The sequence below is a fragment of the Schistocerca piceifrons genome, chromosome 5, assembly GCF_021461385.2.
Source record: "Schistocerca piceifrons isolate TAMUIC-IGC-003096 chromosome 5, iqSchPice1.1, whole genome shotgun sequence".
In the NCBI taxonomy this organism is placed as follows: Eukaryota; Metazoa; Arthropoda; class Insecta; order Orthoptera; family Acrididae; genus Schistocerca; species Schistocerca piceifrons.
The window spans coordinates 322,042,262-322,058,326 of NC_060142.1; the positions used below are offsets into that span (position 1 = coordinate 322,042,262).

Consider the following 16,065-nt stretch of genomic DNA (forward strand, 5'->3'; position numbering starts at 1 on the left):
ATTTGGGGACCCAATAGAGCCAATTTAGTAACTTGAAGTGGACACTGGCCAGACTGACTGGCCAGTAGCTATCAAGAGATGACAGCGTCAAACTTTAGGTCAGGCATCGCTATACTGCTAAACATCCGGAGGAGATATTGTCGTTGTGGAGGACTGAGGTGTTGAAGCAACTCATTACAAATGGAATCAGGACCTAGGGCTAAATCTTAAGAAGATTTAATCAGAATTAATTCTCATCCAGTAAAAGTTTTATTGTTGGATTCCACCTGACAAGGGGTAAAATATAAGAGGAAAGCTTCAGCCCACTGTCTCTGGAGGAGGAAGGCCACTGGTTAGGAGGCTCACTGCTGCTGTTGCTGAATGAGTCACGATGTGTTCTGCAAGACCTGATGGACTGGTACAGATGCCACCTGGAAGAGCAACGCCCGGCATGGATTGGTTTGTTTGTGGTATAAAGGGACCAAACTGCAAGGTGGTCAGTCACTTTTTCCTGACAAGCAAGGCTCAATGTACAAAAACACCCAACACCACACCTAAAAAGAAAACTAATGGAACAAACAAAAAAATGGGGAAAACATACACCACAAAGAAAAGTAGAAGAATGTATTAAAACCATAGAGCATGTGGTCTGGGCTGGCTGATGACAATAATAAAAGAGGATGAGCCAGACACACTGCAACACACTAAAATGTCCACCCCAAAAAGACATGGCGCGTTGAACACATGTAGGAAAAAGATGACCATCAAGACAAACAAATGCAAAGAAAGTGTGAGACTTAAAATGCAGGGAGGGTGACAACCTCAGAGAGAAGGCAAAAAGACCACCCTTAGATGGTACGATAAAAAGCACCCTCATGGGTAAAATTTAAAACTAAATCTGCTGTTGAGGCATTGTCGACCAACACCGAAAATAGGGTGCTGAGAAGATTAAAAGTCCGCCACAGAGCAGCTGAAAGTGGGCAGTCCAGCAAGAGGTGGATGACCGTCACTCTGAGCCACAGCGACACAGAAGCAAGTCCTCCTGACGGAGGAGGTAAATATGCGTTAGCCATGTATGGCCAATGTGGAGCCGGCAGAAGACAACTTACGCCCTGCGATAAGCTAGCATGGAAGACTTCCACGCATTCATAGTCTCCTTCATGAGAGACAGTTTGTTGTGCATACTGTTATGCCATTCCATCTCCCAAAGCCAAAAAACCTTGCGGCATAAGACAGAACGCAGGTCAGGTTCAGAGAAGCCAATCTCCATAAGCAATTTCCGTGCAGCCTGTTTGGCCAGCCCGTCAGCAAGTTTGTTACCTGGGATTCCGACATGACCTGGAGTTCAGACAAACACCACTGAACAACTGGTCATAGATGGACTCCCACATGGTCACTACCAAACGATGACGAGGGTAGCACTGGTCGATAGCTTGAAGGCTTCTCAAGGAGTCAGTACACAGGAGAAATGACTCGCCTGGGCATGAACAGATGAGCTCAAGAACATGAGATATAGCCACCAGCTCAGCAGTGAAAACACTGCTGCCATTGGGCAAGGAATGCTGTTCAATATGTCCTCCATGGACAAACGCGAAGCCGACATTACCATCAGCCATTGAGCCATCGGTGTAAACCACTTCATAGCCTCGGTACATGTCAAGAATTGACAAGTAGGGGCAGCTGTGAGCTGTGGGGTTAACTGAGTCCTTAGGGCCATGTGATAGGTCCAGGTGAAGCTACACACCATGGAGGTACACGTGAATGGACCTCAAGTATAGGTGGTAAAGGCCACGGAATCCAGTTCGGATAGAAGGGATGGAACGCTAACTGCAACTGTAAACCCTGACATGGGCCACTGATGTGGGAGTGGAACTGCCGTGGGTGGGAAAAGGAGATGGTAATTTGGATGTGCAAGGGAACTACAAATGTGTGCAACGTACCTGGTGAGCAGTTGTGCAAGCCTAACATTCAATGGAGGGACTCCAGCCTCCACCAGGACACAGGTCACTAGACTCATCCTAAAAGCTCCCATCACTAGTCTAACACCACACTGGTGAACTGGGTGAAGTAACCGCAACGCTAAGAGTGCCACTGAACTATAAACTACACTCCCATAGTCAAGGCGGGATTGAAGGACGACTCTGTAGAGCAGCAGCAGCATAGAGCAATCTGCACCCCAGGTGGTGTTGCTCAGGCAGTGGAGAATATTGAGGTGCTGCCAGCACTTCCACTTCAGCTGACAAAGGCGAGGAAGCCAAGCCAATCGGGCGTCAAAAGCCAGTCCTAAGAATCGATATGTCTCCACTAAAGTGAGTGGATCGTCATTAAGGTAAAGTTTGGTTCTGGATGAATGGTACTAGGCCAACAGAAGTGCATAACCCAAGACTTTACGGCTGAAAACTGGAAACCGTGGGCTGGAGCCCATGACTGTGCCTTGTGGATAGCTCCCTGTAGGCACCACTCAGCAACACCAGTACTGGTGGAGCAGTACGAAATTCTGAAGTCGTCTGCATACAGAGAAAGTGAGACCGATGGCCCTACAGCTGCTGCTGGACCATTAATGGCCACTAAAAATAGACATACACACAATACAGAGCCCTGCAGGACCCCATTCTTCTGAATATGGGGGGGACTATAGGAGGCACCAACTTGGACACAGAAAGTACGGATCAACAGGAAGTTTTGGATCAAAATTGAGTGCGGGCCTCCGACACCCCACTTGTATAATGTGGCAACAATATGATGTTGCATGGTGGTGTCATAAGCTTCTCGTAAATCAAGGTGTTGGCATCTCAAAAAGGCTGTTCGGATGGCAGACTATGGATACAAGAGTGACCCTAGCAGAAACCGCCCTGGCATGGACCCAGCAGGCCACGTGATTCCAGGACCCAACCTAACCATCGACACACTATACATTCTAGCAGCTCGCAAAGAACATTGATGAGGCTGATAGGCCGATAGCTATCCACATCAAGCACGTTTTTGCCAGGTCTGAGCACTGGTATGATAGTGCTCTCCCACCACTGTTATGGAAAGACCCCATTGCACCAGATCCGGTTGAAGGTGACAAGGAAATGTCACTTTTAGTCAGACAAGAGATGTTTAAGCATCTGACTATGGATCCAATCAGGCCCAAGAGCTGTGTTGGAGCAATGTGCAAGGCCACTGAGGAGCTCCAACTCTGTAAATGGGGGGTCATAGGGGTCACTGTGTCTTGTAGTGAATGAGAGGACTCTCTTCCATCCGCCTTTCGATAATGCGAAAGGCTGGTGGGGTAGTTCTCCGACGCAGATACTCTAGCATAGTCCTCAGCAAAGTGCTCGGCCATTGCATTTGCGTTGGTAGATAACAAGCCATCAATGATAATTCCAGGGACACCTGTTGGGGTCTGGTACCCAAAAAACGTCTGATCATTCAGATATGGGAAGGTGACATATGGCACGCAATGGTTGAGACATTCCTCTCGCACCACTAATGATTCCACCTTTTGATAAGCTGGCAAACACAGGCACGGATCCGTTTAAAGGCTATTAGGTGCTCTGCCATCCGTTACGAAAAGCTTATGACAGCACCTTGCAACATCATATCCTGCACTTATGTCATGGTAGAGCTTGCCGACTGCTCTTTAATTGCCTCAGCGACTTCCAGCGACCACCTAGGTACAGACTTTCGCCGGGGCACCCCAAAGAACGATGGTTGGCATTTTCTGCTGCAGAAATTATTATTGTAGTGACCTGCTCAATCACAACCTCGATGGCACCACGTGGGGAGATTCAACGGACACCGTGGCAGTGACAGGAAGATGGGGGGGAAGTGGTCACTACTGCACAGGTAGTCATGTGCTCTCCAGTGGATAGTTGGGGAAGTCCTGGGCTGCAAATTGATAAATCAATGGCAGAGTAACTACCATGAGCCACATTCAAATGTGTGGTGGCCCCAGTATTTAAGAGGCAGAGGTAGAGTTGGGACAGTAAATTTGTGAAATCTCTGCCACAGCCAGTAAGCATGGTGCTACCCCACAAGGGGTTATGGGCGTTAAAATCTCCCCAAAGTAGTAAAGGTTTAGGGAGTTGATCAATCAGTGCAGCCAATATGTTCAGGGGAACCGCACCATCTGGAGGGAGATATTCACAGCAGACAGTTATCTCCTGTGTTGTCTGTATCCTGACAGCCACAGCTTTAAGAGGAGTTTGAAGGGGCACAGGTTCACTACATACCGAGTTCAGGACAAACGCAAAAACCATCCGACACTACTATAGTTGTTACAGTTCTTGTAATATCCCGTGTAGCCACGAAGAGCAGGGGTCTGCGTTGCCAGTAACCAGGTTTCCTGGAGTGCAATGCAGAAAGCAGGTGTAAAGCTTAACAATTGCTGAAGCTCAGCCAGGTGGTGGAAAAAACCGCTGCCATTCCACTGGAGGATGATGTGATCATGAAACGGCAAAGGCATGTAACAATCAATGAGGCAGTCTATGGCTCAAGGTCACCTGCTGCCACCGGCATTGCCGAAACAGGCTATATCCATTGTGTCTAGAGTGTCTGGCGAGGTCTAGGTCCTCAGTGGATCGAAGAATCTCCACCCCATCCTCAGACGTAGAGCTTGTAGGTTTTGTGTGTTGTTTTTAGGGCATGAAACATCTAAGGTCATAAGCACTCAGTAAAGAACCAGATAGTGCTGGGGCCGTGAACGCAAATAATCGTTACAAGGTCCAATACAAAAGGGAAGAAAAAACAAATCTAAAACATCAAGACATCATCATGGAAGAGTATCTAAAAGACGTCAACAAGACATGGAGTCACCAGGTAGAAATTAAATCTCTCTCGTCATATTACTGCTTTTAAAAAAACACAAAAAGTGAGCCAGAGCTCGCATGTCATCTGCTAAAATGCCCGGCAAATCAGGTGGCAGCCCGACCCCGAGACGAAAGTGGCTAAAATAGGGGCAGAGGGTCAGGAAATGTCTGACTTAATGGCTGGCTTTAGAAAGGACAGCTGGGTGCAAAGTCGCCACTCAACAAGTGGCGGTGACTAAAGCACCAGTTCCCCATTCGCAACCGAGCTAACATTACTTCCTCATGGCGAGACAGCCAGGAGGAAGTCTATCAAGCTGTTGGGAGAGGTTTCACTTCTCTGAGTTTGTTCCCATGAAGGGAGCACCAATGGTCACATCAAAGTAACGTGATACACTGAGGGATAAAAGTACAAATATCTTATCAGAGAACAGAGTAAGAGGCAGGCCGACAGATGGACGGTGGCCTTGGCTGCAGCATCAGCAACATCATTCCCAGGCAAACTAACATGGCCAGGAACCCATATGAACATCACTTGGGCTCCCCCATCTGGGAACAAATGGAGGCAGTCCTGGATCAGGATCATTTAGACTCTGAAGGACACTGAGGGAGTCAGAGCAGATTACACAGCGACCGACCTGGTGCCTATGGAGAATCCAGTATTGAAACTTATCAGCCCCGACGACAAAAGCACAGTCAATGCCATGGGCAGACTTTGAAGCATCAGTGTAGAAGAGTATGCTATTGGCAATTTGTGAGCGAAGTTCGAGAAATAGGTCAGCTCAGGAGTCTAATCCTTTAGGAATGACCTGAGGTCAAAATGAACACAAACCTGTGTACGAAGGCACGGTGGTGCAAGGATCTCCCTCATTCGGAAAGTGGCTGGAAGTGTGAACTGCAGCTGCTGACGGAAGCGAACACAAGGAGGCTGTAGAGAAGAAATGTACATCTCGTACTGATGGTCAAGAATGTAATCAAAAAAGGTGTCAAAGGTTGGGTGGCCTGGCATGGAAGGAAGCCGACATGCATACCTACTGAGCAGGATGACGCACCCGTGTAGAACTTCGTTGCATCCACGATCGGGAGAGCATTTTGGCCCGGGTGCAAGGACAGTGGAAGAAACGCCTTGTACTGCCAGAAGTTGACACAAACGGATTTGGTAGCAGAAAAGCATAAACCATTTGTGACACTCCACAACACTCAATACAGAGCCCTGAGGCACCCCATTCTCCCGTGAAGAGGTGAGGTGCGAATAAGGAGGAACTCCACACGTACCCGGAAAACTCGTTCCGTTAAAAATTCCCAGATGAAAGTGGGAAGACTACCGCGGAGGCCCTGTGTGTGCATAGTATGTAGAATGCCTGTTCACCAACAGGTCTCCTAGGCTTTCTCCAAATCAAAGAAAATGGCCACTGTTTGTCGCTTCTGCAGAAAATTATTCATTATGAATGTCGGCAGGGTGCCGAGATGATCAACCGCAGAGTGGTGCTTTCGGAAGCCACATTGATCATCAGTGAGAAGATGGTGCGACTCCAGCCACCACACTAATCTACCATTGGTCATGTGTTCCATCACCTTACAAATGCTGCTGGTAAGGAAAATTGGATGATAGCTGGAGGGAAGAGATTTATCTTTATCAGGCTTAGGTAGGGGAACAATGGTAGCCTCACACCAAAGCGTGGGAAATACACCGTCAGTCCAAATACGATTTTAGGTGTCGAGGAGAAACTGTTTTCCCACAGGAGGAAGATTCTGCAGCATGAGGATGTGGATTGTATCAGGCCCAGGAGCAGAAGACTTGAGGATGAGGAGAGAGCACACTCTAGCTCCCTCACATTAAAAGAAGAGTATTGTAGCATTCTCGATTCAAGGAGAGAAGAGAGATTGCATGAGCCTCCTCCACCTGTTTCCGAGGAAGGAAGGAAGGAAGGCAAGATGGTAATGGGTGGAGCTTGAAAACTTCTGCGAAGTACCAACCCAAAGGGTTGGAAGCATTGACAGTGTCGACTATGACGTTTCCCGCCACAGTCAATCCAAAAATCGGGGAGTGGGTGGTAGTTCCGGAACACCAGTACACGCCACCCGAAACGAGAGAGGACAAAATAAATCTGTTGAACGAGCTGGTGAAGGAAACCCAGCACGGGAGAGGAGGGGGGACGGGAGAGGAGGCGCGAGAAGAAGGGGGGGGGGGGCAGGACCTCTGACGCCACCCACTCTGACGCCACCCACTCTGACGCCACCCACTCTGACGCCACCCACTCTGACGCCACCCACTCTGACGCCACCCACTCTGACGCCACCCACTCTGACGCCACCCACTCTGACGCCACCCACTCTGACGCCACCCACTCTGACGCCACCCACTCTGACGCCACCCACTCTGACGCCACCCACTCTGACGCCACCCACTCTGACGCCACCCACTCTGACGCCACCCACTCTGACGCCACCCACTCTGACGCCACCCACTCTGACGCCACCCACTCTGACGCCACCCACTCTGATTAGGGGCCCTCCCCACAGGTGCCACCCAATCTGATCAAGGGCCACCTGGCGGGGTGGCCATTGCCAGGCGTCCCAATGCCCCCGGGAGATGGGTATCTACTGGCATATGTAGGGAGTTTACGGCGCAGACATCAGCAGAGCGACCCCTGTGCATTCAGGAGGCTACAACCAACAGGGTACATGGCAGCCCCACCTCAATGGACTGGCTACTGTGCTGGATATGAGTTGCAAAGAATTCCATGGTCATCGATGGCGCACAAAATGACACTGCATAGCAGGTGGAGGATAACGCACCCAGGAAGGTGTCCTCACTCAAGAGATGGACAATGAGCAGGACTGCAATGCCAAGACGAGAAAACGGGCTAAAGATCTCAATGCACGATGAACATGATGCATCACGTAAGGCACCCTTCCCCAATTGGCTCGTTCTTCGGGAAAATTTAGAAAAATGGAGGTCAAACCATACAGGGGACCATAACATAAAGGCCTAAAGGTGTGTGACTGCTTAGTCGCCTCTTACAACAGACAGGAATACTTCGGGCCTATTCTAACCCCCGGACCCGCAGGGGGAGCCCGGCATAGAAGACTCCTGCTGACGAACTTGGAGGGTGCTGAGTGTAGCCCTCAGCCATGACAAAGGGACAGAAGAATGTGGGAAGGGGAGGAAGCATTCTCAACATACCCATTTGCTCTGTGAAGTATTCGGCCTTGGCGCAAAGATGTTTAGGAGTAATAAGATGGGTGCTGCTTAAGATTAAATGGGAAGTAGTCTGTCACAGAAGAAGTAGTGTTGTGATTTGTTTGAGGAAGGAAGGAAGAAGGATAGGGGAGTAAGCAAAAAGATCAATGGCAGAGAAAGTGCCATAGGCAGCAGTAAAATGACACGGGAAACCATTGCTAAGAAGACAAAGGTCATGGTCCACAAGAAGTTGGTCACTAACGAGCCTCCAACTAGACGAGGAAGCACTGCTGGATGGATGGATGGGCATGGGCATGTGATCAATGGGAATACTGCACAAGTATTGTGTTGGTCACTAAATAACAAGCCACCAGCTGATAGACAAGTGACTGATGCATTGTCATCAACTTCATTGTTATCACGTATATAAAGACTGTACATTACAAAGCGGTCAGAGCAGTGTTGACTTTTACATACTCCTTTACGTATCTGATCAATATGTTCATGACAATCTAAGGACAGATTCAACTCTAAATGCATAAAATAAATTCACTGGTTTAGCAGCTGGTGGCTTCTTATTTAGTGGTCAATACAACAATCATGTAGTACTATTGATTAGCAACATAGTCACATTCTTCCTGCACGACTAAGCACAATCACAAATTTAACAACAAAGAGTTTTAGTCCTAAAGCTAGTATAGTCTACATCTACATGGAGAGGGTTCATCGAACCACCTTCACAATTCTCTATTATTCCAATCTCATACAGCGTGCAGAAAGAATGATCACCTATATCTTTCCGTACGACATCCGATTTCCCTTATTTTATCATAGTGATTGTTCCTCCCTATGTAGGTCAGCGTCAACAAAATATTTTCTCATTCGGAGGAGAAAGTTGGTGATTGCAATTTCGTGAGAAGATTCTGTCACAAGTAGAAACGCTTCTTTTCACGATTCCCAGCCCAAATTCTGTATCATTTCTGTGCCGCTCTCTCCCATGTTTTGCGATAATACAAAATGTGCTGCCTTTCTTTGAACTTTTTCGATGTATTCCATCAGTCCTATCTGGTAAGGATTCCACACAGTGCAGCAACATTCTACAAGGATGGACAAGTGTAGTGTAGGCAGTCTCCTTAGTAGGTCTGTTACATTTTCTAAGTGTCCTGCAAATAAAATGCAGTCTTTGGTTCGCCTTCCCCACAACATTTTCTGCGTTCCTTCCAATTTAAATTGTTCGTAATTGTAATACCTAGTAATTTAGCTGAATTTACAGATTTTAGATTAGACTGATTTATCATGTAACCAAAGTTTAACAACTTCCTTTTAGCACTAATGTGGGTGACCACACTTTTCATTATTTAGGGTCAACTGCCACTTTTCGCACCATTCAGATATCTTTTCTAAATCTTTTTTCCGTTTGTTTTGATCTTCTGATGAGTTTATTAGTTGATAACAGTGTCATTTGCAAACAACCGGAGAAGGCTGCTCAGATTGTCTCCAAACTTGTTTAATAGATAAGGAACAGCAAAGGGCCTATAACACCACCTTGGAGAACGACAAAAATCACTTCTGTTTTACTCTATAACTTTCCGTCAATTACTACGAACTGTGACCCCTCTTAACAGGAAATCGCAAATCCAGTCACATAACTGAGATGATATTCCATAAGCACGCCATTTTTACTATGAGCCGCTTGTGTGGTACAGTGTCAAAAGCCTTCTGGAAATCCAGGAATACAGAATCGATCTGAAATCCTTTGTCAGTAGCACTCAGCACTTCATGTGAATAAAGAGCTAGTTGTGTTTCACAGGAACGATGTTTTCTAAACCCATGTTGACTGAGTGTCAATAGACCGTTTCCTTCAAGGTAATTCATAATGTTTTAACACAATATACGTTCTAAAATCCTGCTGCATATCAACATTAACGATATGGGCCTGTAATTTAGTGGATTACTCCTACCACCTTCCTTGAATATTGGTGTGATCTGTGCAACTTTCCTGTCTTTGGGTATGGATCTTTCGTAGAGTGAACGGTTGTATATGAGTGTTAAGGATGGAGCTAATGCATCAGCATACTCCGAGAGGCACCTAATTGGTATACAGTCTGGAACAGAAGCCTTGCTTTTAATAAGTGATTTAAGTTGCTTCACTACTCCGAGGATATTTACTTCTACATTACTCATGTTGGCAGCTGTTCTCTATTTGAATTCTGGAATATTTACTTCATCTTTTGTGAAGGCATTGATAGTTTCTTGCTGCTAACGTACTTCACACATGACCAGAATCTCTCTCTTTGGTTTTTCTGCCATGTTTCGAGACAAAATTTCATTGTGGAAACTGTTATAGGCATTTCATCTTTAAGTCCATGCTAAATTTCGAGCTTCTGTAAAATATCGCCCGTCTTTGGGATTTTGCAGCTGTCTAAATTTGGTATGTTTGCTTCATTGTCTCTGCAACAGTGTTCTAACCCGTTCTGTGTACCAAGGAGGGTCAGCTCCAGTATTTCGAATAAATCTCTCAATTTCTGCCAATACTATTTCTTTGAATTTAAGCCACATCTGGTCTACACTTATTAATTTGGAATGAGTGGAGATTGTCTCTTAGGAAGACGTCAAGTGAATTTTTATCTGCTTTTTTGAATAGATATATTTTTCACTTATTTTGGACGATTTGGGGATTACAATATTCAATCTCGCTACAACGCTGTTCACTAATCCCTGAATCAGTTTTGACGCTCATTATTAACTCAGGATTATTTGTTGCTAAGAGGTCAAGTGTGTTTTCAAAATCTTTTACTATATGTGTAGGCTCATAAACTAACTGCTCGAAATAATTTTCACAGAATGCTTTTAGCACAAAATTCGGATGATATTTTATGCCTGCCTCCGGAATTAAACATGTATTTTTACCAACATATCAAGGGTAAAAAAGTCAACTATTATAGTACAAGATGGGTACGTGTTTGAAATCAAACTCAAGTTTTCTTTGAACCTTTCAGCAACTATCATCTGAATTGGGAGGTCGGTAAAAGGATCCAATTATTTTATTCCAGTTGCCAACAATGACCACTGCCCATACTAACTCACAGGAAGTATCTACTTCAATTTCGTGACAAGATAAACTACTTCTGACAACAACAAACACGCCACCGCCAACCTTGTTTAGCCTATCCTTTCGGAACACCGTTAGGTCTTCGAAAAAATTTCGGCTGAGGTTATATCCGGCTTTAGCCTGCTTTCAGTGCCTATAACGATTTGAGCATCAGTGCTTTCTATTAGCACTTGGGCTCTGGTACTTTCCCAACACAGCTATGACAATTTACAACTGTTATACCAATGGTTCCTGCATCAGTGTTCTTCCTGTGTTCAGCCTGCACCCTTTGTGACTCAAGGCCTTCTTGTGTTTTCCTGATACCCTTTAACCTAAAAAAAAAAAAAAAAAAAAAAAAAAAAAAAAAAAAAAAAAAAAAAAAAAAAAAAAAACCTGCCAAGTCCACGCCACACAGCCCCTGCTACCCGTGTAGCCGCCTCCTGCATATAGTGGACACCTGACCTAATCAGCAGAACCCAAAACACAATCACCCTCTGGCACAAGTCGAGAAATCTGCAATCTACCAGTTCATTTTTATATACTATGCATCAAATCCTTTCATACATGATTAGTATGTCACAAGCATTACTAATAACTGAATGACTGATCCAGTCAATTTCACATAACCTCCTTATTCCATACTATAATAATACTTCACAGATTTTACAGCTTTCAACAAAAATCTGACTAACAACTGCTCTTTTAGGAAGCTCTTCTCCCCTTTCTTGGTATCCTGTGTATTTTTAAAATGCCATTTCACAAAAATATAATATTACATTTACATCTAGCATTTATGTGACAAGCTTGGTTTGGTTTTGGCCTTGTTTAGCTGTAGGGCACAAAAAAAAGGTCACACACATACACAAGTCAAAACTACAGAACATGAAGACAGAGGAGTTGAAAAAACAATTATATGTCAGAAGACAGCTAAAAACAGGCACGTGGAAAAAGGGCTAAAAACAACACCATATACTGATACGAAGGTCCAAAACTAAAAATTAAATTGCTTTCGTAGATAAAAAGTAAAGCGCAGTTGACAGCCCGTGCGCCATTTGCTAAAACAGCCAATAACTCATATGGCAAACCCGAGCAGGACTTTTAAAAAATGGACATTCCATAAGAAAGTGGTGGACAGTAAAAACGTGCGTACAATGTGTACAAAGTGGTGGGGTAGCATCACTTAGCAAATGATGATGACTAAACAGGCAGTCCCCAATATGCAGCCTAGTTAAAATGACCACCTCTTGGCGGGAGGGCGAAGAGGTGGTCATCCAAGCCGCTGGGAGAGGCTTCATAATCCTGGCCTCATTCCCGTGAAGGGAGGACCATGGGTGATATCACACTGGCTCCAGCAAGATTGAGCAAGTGACAGTTTTCCTAAACCTGCTGCACGAAGGGGTGGGCGGTGTACAGCGCACACAGACTTTGAATGGTGCTGAGTGCGTCTGAATGAGGACAATTGAAAAGGCTGTGTCGCCTGATGTACTCCGTGGTACGATACAGGATGAAGAGCTCTGCTCTAAACACTGAGCAGTTTGCCAGTAGCTGAAATCTAAAGACACACGGGTGCCAATGACTAAGGCACACCCAACCCCACAATCAGTCAGAGCCATCAGTTTACACAAAGGTACTATCGTGAAGTTCCATGCGAAGGTCATGAAACTGAAGGCAATAGATCGAGGCTGGAATAGTGTCCTCAGGAAGAGAATGAAGGCGGAGGTTAACATTGGCTGCTTCACGAAGCCAAGGTGGTGAAGGGTTCACACAGACCACAAAATCTGCAGGTAATGTGAAGTTAAGCTGCCGTAGCATGTGCCGAAAGCAAACTACAGGAGCTAACAGAGAAGAGGGACACACCCCATACACGCGATCAAAGGAATCATTGAAGAAGGAGGCATAGGATGGGTGGCCATGCATGGCAGACGAACAGCACGCATACCTGCTGAAGAGACAGTCACGGTGGTAGGACAGTGGTAGTTCAGCAGCTTCAGCATACAGACAACATACAAGGCACGCGTGGCCCAACAGATGCCACGATGCTGGCTGGTGTTGAGACGATGTAAGAGGGATGGACGTGCAGACACATGAACAAAGCACCCGTAGTCAACTATTGAACAGACAGGGGACCAGTACAAACAGCACAGTGGTTCAATAAGCACCCCAGGGAGGACCATTCAGGACACGGAGGACAGAGTACAGCAGGCGGCCTGGTAAGACACATGGGAGGTCCAAGAGTATTTCCTATGAAACAAGCCCCAGGAATTCTGTAGTTTCAACGAATGGTAGGGCAACAGGCCCAAAATGTAAAGATGGGAGAAGAAACCAACTGCACTGCCAGAAATTCATACGAACAGTTTTGTCAGTCCATAAAAAGAAAGCCATTGTCTATGTTCCATGAGTAAAGACAATTGAGACATCACTGAAGACGTCACTCAATGAGACAGGTCCATGAGGAACTGCAATAGATGGCAAAATCTTCAATAAAAAGAGAGCCAGATATGCCCGGCGGGAGAAAGGCCATTATAGGATCAAAGGCGATAGCTAAGAGGACGACACTCAGAACGTAACCCTGAGGGCACACCGTCTTCTTTGATAAAGGTGTGACAAGGCAGAACCCACAGGCACCTTAAAAATACCTGAAGGAAAACAGGGCAAGTGGCCACTGAAGCCCCCACGTGTAAAGAGTATGGATGATTCCAGTTCTCGAACAGGTGTCTTAGGCCTTCTCCAAATCTAAATGCACGGCCACAGCCTGGGATTTCAGCGGAAAACCATTCATGACATGGGTGGACAAAGTAATGAGATTGTCAACTGCAGAATGCCGCACTCTAAATCCACAATGTGCATTCGTCAGTAAATTGAGAGACTCTAGTGACCATACCAGCTGAGCATGAATCATATGTTTCATCACCTTGCAAACACAGCTGGTAAGAGAAATGGGGTGGTAGCTAGAAAGAAGGTTTTTGACCTTACCGGAATTGGTAAGGTATGATGGTGGCTTCATGCCAGTGTCTGGGAAATGTGCCTCTGCCTAGATGCGGCTGTACATGTTAAGCAGAAAGTGCTTGCCCGCTAGAGAAAGGTGCTGCAACATTTGAATGTGGATGGCATCTGGCCCTGGGGCGGAGTATCGAGATGAAATGAGAGCATGATCTAGCTCCTCATAGTAAAGGCAGTATTGTAGCACTCATGATTCAGAGGAGGGTATCGCCCAAGCCACCTCCGCTCGTTTCCGATGGAGGAAGGCAGGGCGATAGTTCGAAGAGGTCTGAACTTACGCAAAATGGCCACCTAAGGTTTTGGCAATAGCTGTAGGGTCCACAATAACCTCGTCTGCTTCTGTCAGGCCAGAAATTGGGGAATGGATCTTTGTCCCAGAGAGCCGTCCGAGGTTGGCCCACATGACTGAGAAAGGGGTGGAACTGTTAAAAGAACCAGTGAGTAAAATCCAGCTAGCTTGTTTGCTATCTCTAAGAACGTGACGACACTTTGCAACCATCTGTTTATAATGAATGCAATTTGCCATCATAGGATGGCAGTTAAAACTGTGGAGAGCACGTCTCCGTGCGCGAATTGTGTCGCAGCATGCCTCAGTCCACCAAGGGACTGCGACACGACATGATAAAGAGGCAGTGGGGGGAATGGAACGTTCTGCAGCAGTAAGAATAATGTTTGTGAGATATTTCACCTGGTCATCACAACTGGGGAAATGTTCTTCAAAGACCGCCATGGAGGAATAAAGCCACCAGTCGGCCTTAGTAAGCTGCCATTTGGGTGTGCACGCAGGTGGAGTACGAGTCAGGACAGGGATAGCACATGGGAAATTGTTGCTCTAGGTAGGTGTCGGAAAGAATGGACCACTCAAGACGAGGGGCAAGCTGGGCAGTGCAGGTCCAAATGGGAGTAAGTGTGCAAGGCGTCTGAAAGGAAAGTGGGTGCTCTGGTGTTAAGGCAGAAGAGGTTAGGTTGATTAAGAAGCATAATATTTTGAGGAATCGGCCCCAGTTGCTCAAATTTTCTTTTTTTTACCAGGTTTCGGCTAAATTAATCTAGCCTCCTTCATAAGCATAAAATTACTATAACATTCCAGAGTAAGGCACAGTCATCATTAAAATTAAAACCTATAGTACCGTGATACCATGCCGCTGACAACCGACCCCACGTGGTGAAGAGATGCCAGGGCTGGACTTAAGCTAAGTAGTTTTATTCAACATGGTACCACAGTACTATAGGTTTTTATTTTAATGTTGACTGTGCCTTACTCTGGCACGTTATAGTAATTTTATGCTTCTAAAGAAGGCTAGATTAATTTAGCTGAAACATGGTAAACACCAGAGAATTTGTGCAACTGAGGCTGATTCCTCAAAATATTAGTCTATCACAGTTGCAGAAGGGGCTGCAATAGCCTAAAAATTCTTGGTTAAGAAGGTTAACCAGGAGGGCACCTTTGACATGTCCTGGGAGAACCCCAAAGGGGATGATGCGCATTGAAGTCACCGAGCAGCAAAAATGGCAGAGGTAGATGCCCAATAAGCTGAAGGAAGTCTGCCCTGGTGACTGCGAATGACAGAGGTACATGAATGGTGCAGAGGAAAAAAGTCAGGTGGGGAAGGAAAAGGTGAACTGCAACAGCTTAAAGATGGGTAGTGAGGGAGATGGGGTGACTATGAATGTCATCCCAAATGAGGAGCACGACACCCTTATTAGATGGAATTCCAACCTCAGGAGGAAGGTTGAAACGAATCGTTAAGAAATGTGAAAGCGCAAAGTGATTGTGAGGGTGCAATTTCGTTTCCTGAAGGCAGAGTACAAGGGGACACTGCAATGCTAAAAGGAGCTGTAAATCCTCTTTGTGGGACCGTCATGAGAGTCGTGATTAAGAGATGTAGGGGTGTCACCTTGGTGGCTGTCAGAGTGACAGCCACGAAAGAGTCACTACTACAGGGCACAGAAGCAGGATGATCCTGCTCCATGGGGTCCACTGAAACATCAGCATGCTTGTGCAGTCGGTCTGTGGAGTC

The 16,065-nt window shown here is 46.0% G+C and overlaps 1 protein-coding gene across 3 annotated transcripts in view; it reads right to left on the minus strand.

The window, feature by feature from the left end:
- Positions 1-16,065, minus strand: part of LOC124797894 (basigin) — a 77,332-nt gene that overhangs the window by 3,703 nt on the left and 57,564 nt on the right. The window lies entirely within an intron of this gene.